Below are 15,557 nucleotides of genomic sequence, written 5' to 3'. Positions count from 1 at the left end.
ATCCTGACCTAGTGAGATATACATGGAGGAGGTTTAATATCCTGACCTAGTGAGATATACATGGAGGAGGTTTAATATCCTGACCTAGTGAGATATACATGGAGGTTTAATACCCTGACCTAGTGAGATATACATGGAGGAGGTTTAATACCCTGACCTAGTGAGATATACATGGAGGAGGTTTAATATCCTGACCTAGTGAGATATACATGGAGGAGGTTTAATATCCTGACCTAGTGAGATATACATGGAGGAGGTTTAATATCCTGACCTAGTGAGATATACATGGAGGAGGTTTAATATCCTGACCTAGTGAGATATACATGGAGGAGGTTTAATATCCTGACCTAGTGAGATATACATGGAGGTTTAATATCCTGACCTAGTGAGATATACATGGAGGTTTAATATCCTGACCTAGTGAGATATACATGGAGGAGGTTTAATATCCTGACCTAGTGAGATATACATGGAGGTTTAATATCCTGACCTAGTGAGATATACATGGAGGAGGTTTAATATCCTGACCTAGTGAGATATACATGGAGGAGGTTTAATATCCTGACCTAGTGAGATATACATGGAGGAGGTTTAATATCCTGACCTAGTGAGATATACATGGAGGAGGTTTAATATCCTGACCTAGTGAGATATACATGGAGGAGGTTTAATATCCTGACCTAGTGAGATATACATGGAGGTTTAATATCCTGACCTAGTGAGATATACATGGAGGAGGTTTAATATGACCTAGTGAGATATACATGGAGGAGGTTTAATATCCTGAGTGAGATATACATGGAGGAGGTTTAATATCCTGACCTAGTGAGATATACATGGAGGATTTAATATCCTGACCTAGTGAGATATACATGGAGGAGGTTTAATATCCTGACCTAGTGAGATATACATGGAGGAGGTTTAATATCCTGACCTAGTGAGATATACACCTGTGAGATATACATGGAGGTTTAATATCCTGACCTAGTGAGATATACATGGAGGAGGTTTAATATCCTGACCTAGTGAGATATACATGGAGGAGGTTTAATATCCTGACCTAGTGAGATATACATGGAGGAGGTTTAATATCCTGACCTAGTGAGATATACATGGAGGAGGTTTAATATCCTGACCTAGTGAGATATACATGGAGGAGGTTTAATATCCTGACCTAGTGAGATATACATGGAGGAGGTTTAATATCCTGACCTAGTGAGATATACATGGAGGAGGTTTAATATCCTGACCTAGTGAGATATACATGGAGGAGGTTTAATATCCTGACCTAGTGAGATATACATGGAGGTTTAATATCCTGACCTGGAGATATACATGGAGGTTTAATATCCTGACCTAGTGAGATATACATGGAGGAGGTTTAATATCCTGACCTAGTGAGATATACATGGAGGAGGTTTAATATCCTGACCTAGTGAGATATACATGGAGGAGGTTTAATATCCTGACCTAGTGAGATATACATGGAGGAGGTTTAATATCCTGAGATATACCTAGTGAGAGATATACATGGAGGAGGTTTAATATCCTGACCTAGTGAGATATACATGGAGGTTTAATATCCTGACCTAGTGAGATATACATGGAGGTTTAATATCCTGACCTAGTGAGATATACATGGAGGGTTTAATATCCTGACCTAGTGAGATATACATGGAGGAGGTTTAATATCCTGACCTAGTGAGATATACATGGAGGAGGTTTAATATCCTGACCTAGTGAGATATACATGGAGGAGGTTTAATATCCTGACCTAGTGAGATATACATGGAGGAGGTTTAATATCCTGACCTAGTGAGATATACATGGAGGAGGTTTAATATCCTGACCTAGTGAGATATACATGGAGGAGGTTTAATATCCTGACCTAGTGAGATATACATGGAGGAGGTTTAATATCCTGACCTAGTGAGATATACATGGAGGAGGTTTAATATCCTGACCTAGTGAGATATACATGGAGGAGGTTTAATATCCTGACCTAGTGAGATATACATGGAGGAGGTTTAATATCCTGACCTAGTGAGATATACATGGAGGAGATAATACCTGACCTAGTGAGATATACATGGAGGAGGTTTAATATCCTGACCTAGTGAGATATACATGGAGGAGGAGGTTTAATATCCTGACCTAGTGAGATATACATGGAGGAGGTTTAATATCCTGACCTAGTGAGATATACATGGAGGAGGTTTAATATCCTGACCTAGTGAGATATACATGGAGGAGGTTTAATATCCTGACCTAGTGAGATATACATGGAGGAGGTTTAATATCCTGACCTAGTGAGATATACATGGAGGTTTAATATCCTGACCTAGTGAGATATACATGGAGGAGGTTTAATATCCTGACCTAGTGAGATATACATGGAGGAGGTTTAATATCCTGACCTAGTGAGATATACATGGAGGAGGTTTAATATCCTGACCTAGTGAGATATACATGGAGGAGGTTTAATATCCTGACCTAGTGAGATATACATGGAGGAGGTTTAATATCCTGACCTAGTGAGATATACATGGAGGAGGTTTAATATCCTGACCTAGTGAGATATACATGGAGGAGGTTTAATATCCTGACCTGAGATATACTAGTGAGATATACATGGAGGAGGTTTAATATCCTGACCTAGTGAGATATACATGGAGGAGGTTTAATATCCTGACCTAGAGATATACATGGAGGAGGTTTAATATCCTGACCTAGTGAGATATACATGGAGGAGGTTTAATATCCTGACCTTGGAGGTTTAATATCCTGACCTAGTGAGATATACATGGAGGAGGTTTAATATCCTGACCTAGTGAGATATACATGGAGGAGGTTTAATATCCTGACCTAGTGAGATATACATGGAGGAATATCCTGACCTAGTGAGATTAATAGGAGGTTTAATATCCTGACCTAGTGAGATATACATGGAGGAGGTTTAATATCCTGACCTAGTGAGATATACATGGAGGTTTAATATCCTGACCTAGTGAGATATACATGGAGGAGGTTTAATATCCTGACCTAGTGAGATATACATGGAGGAGGTTTAATATCCTGACCTAGTGAGATATACATGGAGGAGGTTTAATATCCATGGAGGAGGTTTAATATCCTGACCTAGTGAGATATACATGGAGGAGGTTTAATATCCTGACCTAGTGAGATATACATGGAGGAGGTTTAATATCCTGACCTAGTGAGATATACATGGAGGTTTAATATCCTGACCTAGTGAGATATACATGGAGGAGGTTTAATATCCTGACCTAGTGAGATATACATGGAGGAGGTTTAATACCCTGACCTAGTGAGATATACATGGAGGAGGTTTAATATCCTGACCTAGTGAGATATACCTGAGTGAGATATACATGGAGGAGGTTTAATATCCTGACCTAGTGAGATATACATGGAGGAGGTTTAATATCCTGACCTAGTGAGATATACATGGAGGTTTAATATCCTGACCTAGTGAGATATACATGGAGGAGGTTTAATATCCTGACCTAGTGAGATATACATGGAGGAGGTTTAATATCCTGACCTAGTGAGATATACATGGAGGAGGTTTAATATCCTGACCTAGTGAGATATACATGGAGGAGGTTTAATATCCTGACCTAGTGAGATATACATGGAGGAGGTTTAATATCCTGACCTAGTGAGATATACATGGAGGAGGTTTAATATCCTGACCTAGTGAGATATACATGGAGGAGGTTTAATATCCTGACCTAGTGAGATATACATGGAGGAGGTTTAATATCCTGACCTAGTGAGATATACATGGAGGAATATCCTGACCTAGTTATACATGGAGGAGGTTTAATATCCTGACCTAGTGAGATATACATGGAGGAGGTTTAATATCCTGACCTAGTGAGATATACATGGAGGTTTAATATCCTGACCTAGGAGATATACATGGAGGAGGTTTAATATCCTGACCTAGTGAGATATACATGGAGGTTTAATATCCTGACCTAGTGAGATATACATGGAGGTTTAATATCCTGACCTAGTGAGATATACATGGAGGAGGTTTAATATCCTGACCTAGTGAGATATACATGGAGGAGGTTTAATATCCTGACCTAGTGAGATATACATGGAGGAGGTTTAATATCCTGACCTAGTGAGATATACATGGAGGAGGTTTAATATCCTGACCTAGTGAGATATACATGGAGGAGGTTTAATATCCTGACCTAGTGAGATATACATGGAGGTTTAATATCCTGACCTAGTGAGATATAATGGAGGAGGTTTAATATCTGACCTAGTGAGATATACATGGAGGAGGTTTAATATCCTGACCTAGTGAGATATACATGGAGGAGGTTTAATATCCTGACCTAGTGAGATATACATGGAGGAGGTTTAATATCCTGACCTAGTGAGATATACATGGAGATATACATGGAGGTTTAATATCCTGACCTAGTGAGATATACATGGAGGAGGTTTAATATCCTGACCTAGTGAGATATACATGGAGGAGGTTTAATATCCTGACCTAGTGAGATATACATGGAGGAGGTTTAATATCCTGACCTAGTGAGATATACATGGAGGAGGTTTAATATCCTGACCTAGTGAGATATACATGGAGGAGGTTTAATATCCTGACCTAGTGAGATATACATGGAGGAGGTTTAATATCCTGACCTAGTGAGATATACATGGAGGAGGTTTAATACCTGACCTAGTGAGATATACATGGAGGAGGTTTAATATCCTGACCTAGTGAGATATACATGGAGGAGGTTTAATATCCTGACCTAGTGAGATATACATGGAGGTTTAATATCCTGACCTAGTGAGATATACATGGAGGTTTAATATCCTGACCTAGTGAGATATACATGGAGGAGGTTTAATATCCTGACCTAGTGAGATATACATGTGAGGAGGTTTAATATCCTGACCTAGTGAGATATACATGGAGGAGGTTTAATATCCTGACCTAGTGAGATATACATGGAGGAGGTTTAATATCCTGACCTAGTGAGATATACATGGAGGAGGTTTAATATCCTGACCTAGTGAGATATACATGGAGGTTTAATATCCTGACCTAGTGAGATATACATGGAGGAGGTTTAATATCCTGACCTAGTGAGATATACATGGAGGAATATCCTGACCTAGTGAGATATACATGGAGGAGGTTTAATATCCTGACCTAGTGAGATATACATGGAGGAGGTTTAATATCCTGACCTAGTGAGATATACATGGAGGAGGTTTAATATCCTGACCTAGTGAGATATACATGGAGGAGGTTTAATATCCTGACCTAGTGAGATATACATGGAGGAGGTTTAATATCCTGACCTAGTGAGATATACATGGAGGAGGTTTAATATCCTGACCTAGTGAGATATACATGGAGGTTTAATATCCTGACCTAGTGAGATATACATGGAGGAGGTTTAATATCCTGACCTAGTGAGATATACATGGAGATATACATGGAGGTTTAATATCCTGACCTAGTGAGATATACATGGAGGAGGTTTAATATCCTGACCTAGTGAGATATACATGGAGGAGGTTTTAATATCCTGACCTAGTGAGATATACATGGAGGTTTAATATCCTGACCTAGTGAGATATACATGGAGGAGGTTTAATACATAGTGAGATATACATGGAGGTTTAATATCCTGACCTAGTGAGATATACATGGAGGAGGTTTAATATCCTGACCTAGTGAGATATACATGGAGGAGGTTTAATATCCTGACCTAGTGAGATATACATGGAGGTTTAATATCCTGACCTAGTGAGATATACATGGAGGAGGTTTAATATCCTGACCTAGTGAGATATACATGGAGGAGGTTTAATATCCTGACCTAGTGAGATATACATGGAGGTTTAATATCCTGACCTAGTGAGATATACATGGAGGAGGTTTAATATCCTGACCTAGTGAGATATACATGGAGGTTTAATATCCTGACCTAGTGAGATATACATGGAGGAGGTTTAATATCCTGACCTAGTGAGATATACATGGAGGAGGTTTAATATCCTGACCTAGTGAGATATACATGGAGGTTTAATATCCTGACCTAGTGAGATATACATGGAGGAGGTTTAATATCCTGACCTAGTGAGATATACATGGAGGAGGTTTAATATCCTGACCTAGTGAGATATACATGGAGGAGGTTTAATATCTGACCTAGTGAGATATACATGGAGGAGGTTTAATATCCTGACCTAGTGAGATATACATGGAGGATTTAATATCCTGACCTAGTGAGATATACATGGAGAGGTTTAATATCCTGACCTAGTGAGATATACATGGAGGAGGTTTAATATCCTGACCTAGTGAGATATACATGGAGGAGGTTTAATATCCTGACCTAGTGAGATATACATGGAGGAGGTTTAATATCCTGACCTAGTGAGATATACATGGAGGTTTAATATCCTGACCTAGTGAGATATACATGGAGGAGGTTTAATATCCTGACCTAGTGAGATATACATGGAGGATTTAATATCCTGACCTAGTGAGATATACATGGAGGAGGTTTAATATCCTGACCTAGTGAGATATACATGGAGGAGGTTTAATATCCTGACCTAGTGAGATATACATGGAGGAGGTTTAATACCTGACCTAGTGAGATATACATGGAGTGAATATCCTGATATAGATATACATGGAGGAGGTTTAATATCCTGACCTAGTGAGATATACATGGAGGAGGTTTAATATCCTGACCTAGTGAGATATACATGGAGGAGGTTTAATATCCTGACCTAGTGAGATATACATGGAGGAGGTTTAATATCCTGACCTAGTGAGATATACATGGAGGAGGTTTAATATCCTGACCTAGTGAGATATACATGGAGTGGTTTAGATATAGATATACATGGAGGAGGTTTAATATCCTGACCTAGTGAGATATACATGGAGGTTTAATATCCTGACCTAGTGAGATATACATGGAGGAGGTTTAATATCCTGACCTGAGTGAGATATACATGGAGGAGGTTTAATATCCTGACCTAGTGAGATATACATGGAGGAGGTTTAATATCCTGACCTAGTGAGATATACATGGAGGAGGTTTAATATCCCTGACCTAGTGAGATATACATGGAGGAGGTTTAATATCCTGACCTAGTGAGATATACATGGAGGTTTAATATCCTGACCTAGTGAGATATACATGGAGGAGGTTTAATATCCTGACCTAGTGAGATATACATGGAGGAGGTTTAATATCCTGACCTAGTGAGATATACATGGAGGAGGTTTAATATCCTGACCTAGTGAGATATACATGGAGGAGGTTTAATATCCTGACCTAGTGAGATATACATGGAGGTTTAATATCCTGACCTAGTGAGATATACATGGAGGAGGTTTAATATCCTGACCTAGTGAGATATACATGGAGGAGGTTTAATATCCTGACCTAGTGAGATATACATGGAGGAGGTTTAATACCCTGACCTAGTGAGATATACATGGAGGAGGTTTAATATCCTGACCTAGTGAGATATACATGGAGGTTTAATATCCTGACCTAGTGAGATATACATGGAGGAGGTTTAATATCCTGACCTAGTGAGATATACATGGAGGAGGTTTAATATCCTGACCTAGTGAGATATACATGGAGGAGGTTTAATATCCTGACCTAGTGAGATATACATGGAGGAGGTTTAATATCCTGACCTAGTGAGATATACATGGAGGTTTAATATCCTGAGAGGTTTAATATCCTGACCTAGTGAGATATACATGGAGGTTTAATATCCTGACCTAGTGAGATATACATGGAGGTTTAATCCTGACCTAGTGAGATATACATGGAGGAGGTTTAATATCCTGACCTAGTGAGATATACATGGAGGAGGTTTAATATCCTGACCTAGTGAGATATACATGGAGGAGGTTTAATATCCTGACCTAGTGAGATATACATGGAGGAGGTTTAATATCCTGACCTAGTGAGATATACATGGAGGTTTAATATCCTGACCTAGTGAGATATACATGGAGGAGGTTTAATATCCTGACCTAGTGAGATATACATGGAGGAGGTTTAATATCCTGACCTAGTGAGATATACATGGAGGAGGTTTAATATCCTGACCTAGTGAGATATACATGGAGGAGGTTTAATATCCTGACCTAGTGAGATATACATGGAGGAGGTTTAATATCCTGACCTAGTGAGATATACATGGAGGAGGTTTAATATCCTGACCTAGTGAGATATACATGGAGGAGGTTTAATATCCTGACCTAGTGAGATATACATGGAGGAGGTTTAATATCCTGACCTAGTGAGATATACATGGAGTGAGATATACATGGAGGAGGTTTAATATCCTGACCTAGTGAGATATACATGGAGGAGGTTTAATATCCTGACCTAGTGAGATATACATGGAGGAGGTTTAATATCCTGACCTAGTGAGATATACATGGAGGAGGTTTAATATCCTGACCTAGTGAGATATACATGGAGGAGGTTTAATATCCTGACCTGAGTGAGATATACATGGAGGAGGTTTAATATCCTGACCTAGTGAGATATACATGGAGGAGGTTTAATATCCTGACCTAGTGAGATATACATGGAGGAGGTTTAATATCCTGACCTAGTGAGATATACATGGAGGAGGTTTAATATCCTGACCTAGTGAGATATACATGGAGGAGGTTTAATATCCTGACCTAGTGAGATATACATGGAGGAGGTTTAATATCCTGACCTAGTGAGATATACATGGAGGTTTAATATCCTGACCTAGTGAGATATACATGGAGGAGGTTTAATATCCTGACCTAGTGAGATATACATGGAGGAGGTTTAATACCCTGAGGTTTAATATCCTAGTGAGATATACATGGAGGAGGTTTAATATCCTGACCTAGTGAGATATACATGGAGGAGGTTTAATATCCTGACCTAGTGAGATATACATGGAGGAGGTTTAATATCCTGACCTAGTGAGATATACATGGAGGAGGTTTAATATCCTGACCTAGTGAGATATACATGGAGGAATATCCTGGTTTAATATCCTGACCTAGTGAGATATACATGGAGGAGGTTTAATATCCTGACCTAGTGAGATATACATGGAGGAGGTTTAATATCCTGACCTAGTGAGATATACATGGAGGAGGTTTAATATCCTGACCTAGTGAGATATACATGGAGGTTTAATATCCTGACCTAGTGAGATATACATGGAGGAGGTTTAATATCCTGACCTAGTGAGATATACATGGAGGAGGTTTAATATCCTGACCTAGTGAGATATACATGGAGGAGGTTTAATATCCTGACCTAGTGAGATATACATGGAGGTTTAATATCCTGACCTAGTGAGATATACATGGAGGTTTAATATCCTGACCTAGTGAGATATACATGGAGGAGGTTTAATATCCTGACCTAGTGAGATATACATGGAGGAGGTTTAATATCCTGACCTAGTGAGATATACATGGAGGAGGTTTAATACCCTGACCTAGTGAGATATACATGGAGGAGGTTTAATATCCTGACCTAGTGAGATATACATGGAGGAGGTTTAATATCCTGACCTAGTGAGATATACATGGAGGAGGTTTAATATCCTGACCTAGTGAGATATACATGGAGGAGGTTTAATATCCTGACCTAGTGAGATATACATGGAGGAGGTTTAATATCCTGACCTAGTGAGATATACATGGAGGAGGTTTAATATCCTGACCTAGTGAGATATACATGGAGGAGGTTTAATATCCTGACCTAGTGAGATATACATGGAGGAGGTTTAATATCCTGACCTAGTGAGATATACATGGAGGAGGTTTAATATCCTGACCTAGTGAGATATACATGGAGGAGGTTTAATATCCTGACCTAGTGAGATATACATGGAGGAGGTTTAATATCCTGACCTAGTGAGATATACATGGAGATTTAATATCCTGACCTAGTGAGATATACATGGAGGAGGTTTAATATCCTGACCTAGTGAGATATACATGGAGGAGGTTTAATATCCTGACCTAGTGAGATATACATGGAGGAGGTTTAATATCCTGACCTAGTGAGATATACATGGAGGTTTAATATCCTGACCTAGTGAGATATACATGGAGGAGGTTTAATACCCTGACCTAGTGAGATATACATGGAGGAGGTTTAATATCCTGACCTAGTGAGATATACATGGAGGAGGTTTAATATCCTGACCTAGTGAGATATACATGGAGGAGGTATAATATAATGGCCTAGTGAGATATACATGGAGGTTTAATATCCTGACCTAGTGAGATATACATGGAGGAGGTTTAATATCCTGACCTAGTGAGATATACATGGAGGAGGTTTAATATCCTGACCTAGTGAGATATACATGGAGGTTTAATATCCTGACCTAGTGAGATATACATGGAGAAGGTGTAATATCCTGACCTAGTGAGATATACATGGAGGAGGTTTAATACCCTGACCTAGTGAGATATACATGGAGGTTTAATATCCTGACCTAGTGAGATATACATGGAGGAGGTTTAATATCCTGACCTAGTGAGATATACATGGAGGAGGTTTAATATCCTGACCTAGTGATATATACATGGAGGAGGTTTAATATCCTGACCTAGTGAGATATACATGGAGGAGGTTTAATATCCTGACCTAGTGAGATATACATGGAGGAGGTTTAATATCCTGACCTAGTGAGATATACATGGAGGAGGTTTAATATCCTGACCTAGTGAGATATACATGGAGGAGGTTTAATATCCTGACCTAGTGAGATATACATGGAGGTTTAATATCCTGACCTAGTGAGATATACATGGAGGAGGTTTAATACCCTGACCTAGTGAGATATACATGGAGGAGGTTTAATATCCTGACCTAGTGAGATATACATGGAGGAGTTTTAATATCCTGACCTAGTGAGATATACATGGAGGAGGTTTAATATCATGGCCTAGTGAGATATACATGGAGGTTTAATATCCTGACCTAGTGAGATATACATGGAGGAGGTTTAATATCCTGACCTAGTGAGATATACATGGAGGAGGTTTAATATCCTGACCTAGTGAGATATACATGGAGGAGGTTTAATATCCTGACCTAGTGAGATATACATGGAGGAGGTTTAATACCCTGACCTAGTGAGATATACATGGAGGTTTAATATCCTGACCTAGTGAGATATACATGGTGGAGGTTTAATATCCTGACCTAGTGAGATATACATGGAGGAGGTTTAATATCCTGACCTAGTGAGATATACATGGAGGTTTAATATCCTGACCTAGTGAGATATACATGGAGGAGGTTTAATATCCTGACCTAGTGAGATATACATGGAGGAGGTTTAATATCCTGACCTAGTGAGATATACATGGAGGAGGTTTAATATCCTGACCTAGTGAGATATACATGGAGGAGGTTTAATATCCTGACCTAGTGAGATATACATGGAGGAGGTTTAATACCCTGACCTAGTGAGATATACATGGAGGAGGTTTAATATCCTGACCTAGTGAGATATACATGGAGGAGGTTTAATATCCTGACCTAGTGAGATATACATGGAGGAGGTTTAATATCCTGACCTAGTGAGATATACATGGAGGAGGTTTAATATCCTGACCTAGTGAGATATACATGGAGGAGGTTTAATATCCTGACCTAGTGAGATATACATGGAGGAGGTTTAATATCCTGACCTAGTGAGATATACATGGAGGAGGTTTAATATCCTGACCTAGTGAGATATACATGGAGGAGGTTTAATATCCTGACCTAGTGAGATATACATGGAGGTTTAATATCCTGACCTAGTGAGATATACATGGAGGAGGTTTAATATCCTGACCTAGTGAGATATACATGGAGGAGGTTTAATATCCTGACCTAGTGAGATATACATGGAGGAGGTTTAATATCCTGACCTAGTGAGATATACATGGAGGTTTAATATCCTGACCTAGTGAGATATACATGGAGGAGGTTTAATACCCTGACCTAGTGAGATATACATGGAGGAGGTTTAATATCCTGACCTAGTGAGATATACATGGAGGAGGTTTAATATCCTGACCTAGTGAGATATACATGGAGGAGGTTTAATACCCTGACCTAGTGAGATATACATGGAGGTTTAATATCCTGACCTAGTGAGATATACATGGAGAAGGTGTAATATCCTGACCTAGTGAGATATACATGGAGGAGGTTTAATACCCTGACCTAGTGAGATATACATGGAGGTTTAATATCCTGACCTAGTGAGATATACATGGAGGAGGTTTAATATCCTGACCTAGTGAGATATACATGGAGGAGGTTTAATATCCTGACCTAGTGAGATATACATGGAGGAGGTTTAATATCCTGACCTAGTGAGATATACATGGAGGAGGTTTAATATCCTGACCTAGTGAGATATACATGGAGGAGGTTTAAAACCCTGACCTAGTGGAGGAGGTTTAATATCCTGACCTAGTGGAGGAGGTGTAATATCCTGACCTAGTGGAGGAGGTGTAATATCCTGACCTAGTGGAGGTGGTGTAATATCCTGACCTAGTGGAGGAGGTGTAATATCCTGACCTAGTGAGATATACATGGAGGAGGTTTAATATCCTGACCTAGTGGAGGAGGTGTAATACCCTGACCTAGTGGAGGAGGTGTAATATCCTGACCTAGTGAGATATACATGGAGGAGGTGTAATATCCTGACCTAGTGGAGGAGGTGTAATATCCTGACCTAGTGGAGGTGGTGTAATATCCTGACCTAGTGGAGGAGGTGTAATATCCTGACCTAGTGGAGGAGGTGTAATATCCTGACCTAGTGGAGGAGGTTTAATATCCTGACCTAGTGAGATATACATGGAGGAGGTTTAATACCCTGACCTAGTGAGATATACATGGAGGAGGTTTAATATCCTGACCTAGTGAGATATACATGGAGGAGGTTTAATATCCTTACCTAGTGGAGGAGGTTTAATATCCTGACCTAGTGGAGGAGGTGTAATACCCTGACCTAGTGGAGGAGGTGTAATATCCTGACCTAGTGAGATATACATGGAGGAGGTGTAATATCCTTACCTAGTGGAGGAGGTTTAATATCCTGACCTAGTGGAGGAGGTGTAATATCCTCACCTAGTGAGATATACATGGAGGAGGTGTAATATCCTGACCTAGTGAGATATACATGGAGGAGGTGTAATATCCTGACCTAGTGGAGGAGGTGTAATATCCTGACCTAGTGAGATATACATGGAGGAGGTTTAATACCCTGACCTAGTGAGATATACATGGAGGAGGTGTAATATCCTGACCTAGTGAGATATACATGGAGGAGGTTTAATATCCTGACCTAGTGAGATATACATGGAGGAGGTTTAATATCCTGACCTAGTGAGATATACATGGAGGAGGTTTAATACCCTGACCTAGTGAGATATACATGGAGGTTTAATATCCTGACCTAGTGAGATATACATGGAGGTTTAATATCCTGACCTAGTGAGATATACATGGAGGAGGTTTAATACCCTGACCTAGTGAGATATACATGGAGGTTTAATATCCTGACCTACTGAGATATACATGGATGAGGTTTAATATCCTGACCTAGTGAGATATACATGGAGGAGGTTTAATATCCTGACCTAGTGAGATATACATGGAGGTTTAATATCCTGACCTAGTGAGATATACATGGAGGAGGTTTAATATCCTGACCTAGTGAGATATACATGGAGGAGGTTTAATACCCTGACCTAGTGAGATATACATGGAGGTTTAATATCCTGACCTAGTGAGATATACATGGAGGAGGTTTAATATCCTGACCTAGTGAGATATACATGGAGGAGGTTTAATACCCTGACCTAGTGAGATATACATGGAGGTTTAATATCCTGACCTACTGATATATACATGGAGGAGGTTTAATACCCTGACCTAGTGAGATATACATGGAGGTTTAATACCCTGACCTAGTGAGATATACATGGAGGTTTAATATCCTGACCTAGTGAGATATACATGGAGGAGGTTTAATATCCTGACCTAGTGAGATATACATGGAGGAGGTTTAATATCCTGACCTAGTGAGATATACATGGAGGAGGTTTAATATCCTGACCTAGTGAGATATACATGGAGGAGGTTTAATATCCTGACCTAGTGAGATATACATGGAGGAGGTTTAATATCCTGACCTAGTGAGATATACATGGAGGTTTAATATCCTGACCTAGTGAGATATACATGGAGGAGGTTTAATATCCTGACCTAGTGAGATATACATGGAGGAGGTTTAATATCCTGACCTAGTGAGAGATACATGGAGGAGGTTTAATATCCTGACCTAGTGAGATATACATGGAGGAGGTTTAATATCCTGACCTAGTGAGATATACATGGAGGAGGTTTAATATCCTGACCTAGTGAGATATACATGGAGGAGGTTTAATATCCTGACCTAGTGAGATATACATGGAGGTTTAATATCCTGACCTAGTGAGATATACATGGAGGAGGTTTAATATCCTGACCTAGTGAGATATACATGGAGGAGGTTTAATATCCTGACCTAGTGAGATATACATGGAGGTTTAATATCCTGACCTAGTGAGATATACATGGAGGAGGTTTAATACCCTGACCTAGTGAGATATACATGGAGGAGGTTTAATACCCTGACCTAGTGAGATATACATGGAGGTTTAATATCCTGACCTAGTGAGATATACATGGAGGAGGTTTAATACCCTGACCTAGTGAGATATACATGGAGGTTTAATATCCTGACCTAGTGAGATATACATGGAGGAGGTTTAAAACCCTGACCTAGTGGAGGAGGTTTAATATCCTGACCTAGTGGAGGAGGTGTAATATCCTGACCTAGTGGAGGAGGTGTAATATCCTGACCTAGTGGAGGTGGTGTAATATCCTGACCTAGTGGAGGAGGTGTAATATCCTGACCTAGTGAGATATACATGGAGGAGGTTTAATATCCTGACCTAGTGGAGGAGGTGTAATATCCTGACCTAGTGGAGGAGGTGTAATATCCTGACCTAGTGGAGGTGGTGTAATATCCTGACCTAGTGGAGGAGGTGTAATATCCTGACCTAGTGGAGGAGGTGTAATATCCTGACCTAGTGGAGGAGGTTTAATATCCTGACCTAGTGAGATATACATGGAGGAGGTTTAATACCCTGACCTAGTGAGATATACATGGAGGAGGTTTAATATCCTGACCTAGTGAGATATACATGGAGGAGGTTTAATATCCTGACCTAGTGAGATATACATGGAGGAGGTTTAATATCCTGACCTAGTGAGATATACATGGAGGAGGTTTAATATCATGGCCTAGTGAGATACACATGGAGGTTTAATATCCTGACCTAGTGAGATATACATGGAGGAGGTTTAATATCCTGACCTAGTGAGATATACATGGAGGAGGTTTAATATCCTGACCTAGTGAGATATACATGGAGGTTTAATATC

The 15,557-nt window shown here is 39.6% G+C and overlaps 1 protein-coding gene across 2 annotated transcripts in view; it reads left to right on the top strand.

Moving 5' to 3' along the window:
• saxo4 (stabilizer of axonemal microtubules 4) overlaps positions 1-15,557 on the top strand; it is a 93,763-nt gene that overhangs the window by 16,200 nt on the left and 62,006 nt on the right. The gene's annotated exons all lie outside the window — the stretch shown is intronic.

Source organism: Oncorhynchus nerka, linkage group LG9a (genome assembly GCF_034236695.1).
Source record: "Oncorhynchus nerka isolate Pitt River linkage group LG9a, Oner_Uvic_2.0, whole genome shotgun sequence".
In the NCBI taxonomy this organism is placed as follows: domain Eukaryota; kingdom Metazoa; phylum Chordata; class Actinopteri; order Salmoniformes; family Salmonidae; genus Oncorhynchus; species Oncorhynchus nerka.
This window is presented reverse-complemented; position numbering and strand designations above follow the sequence as displayed.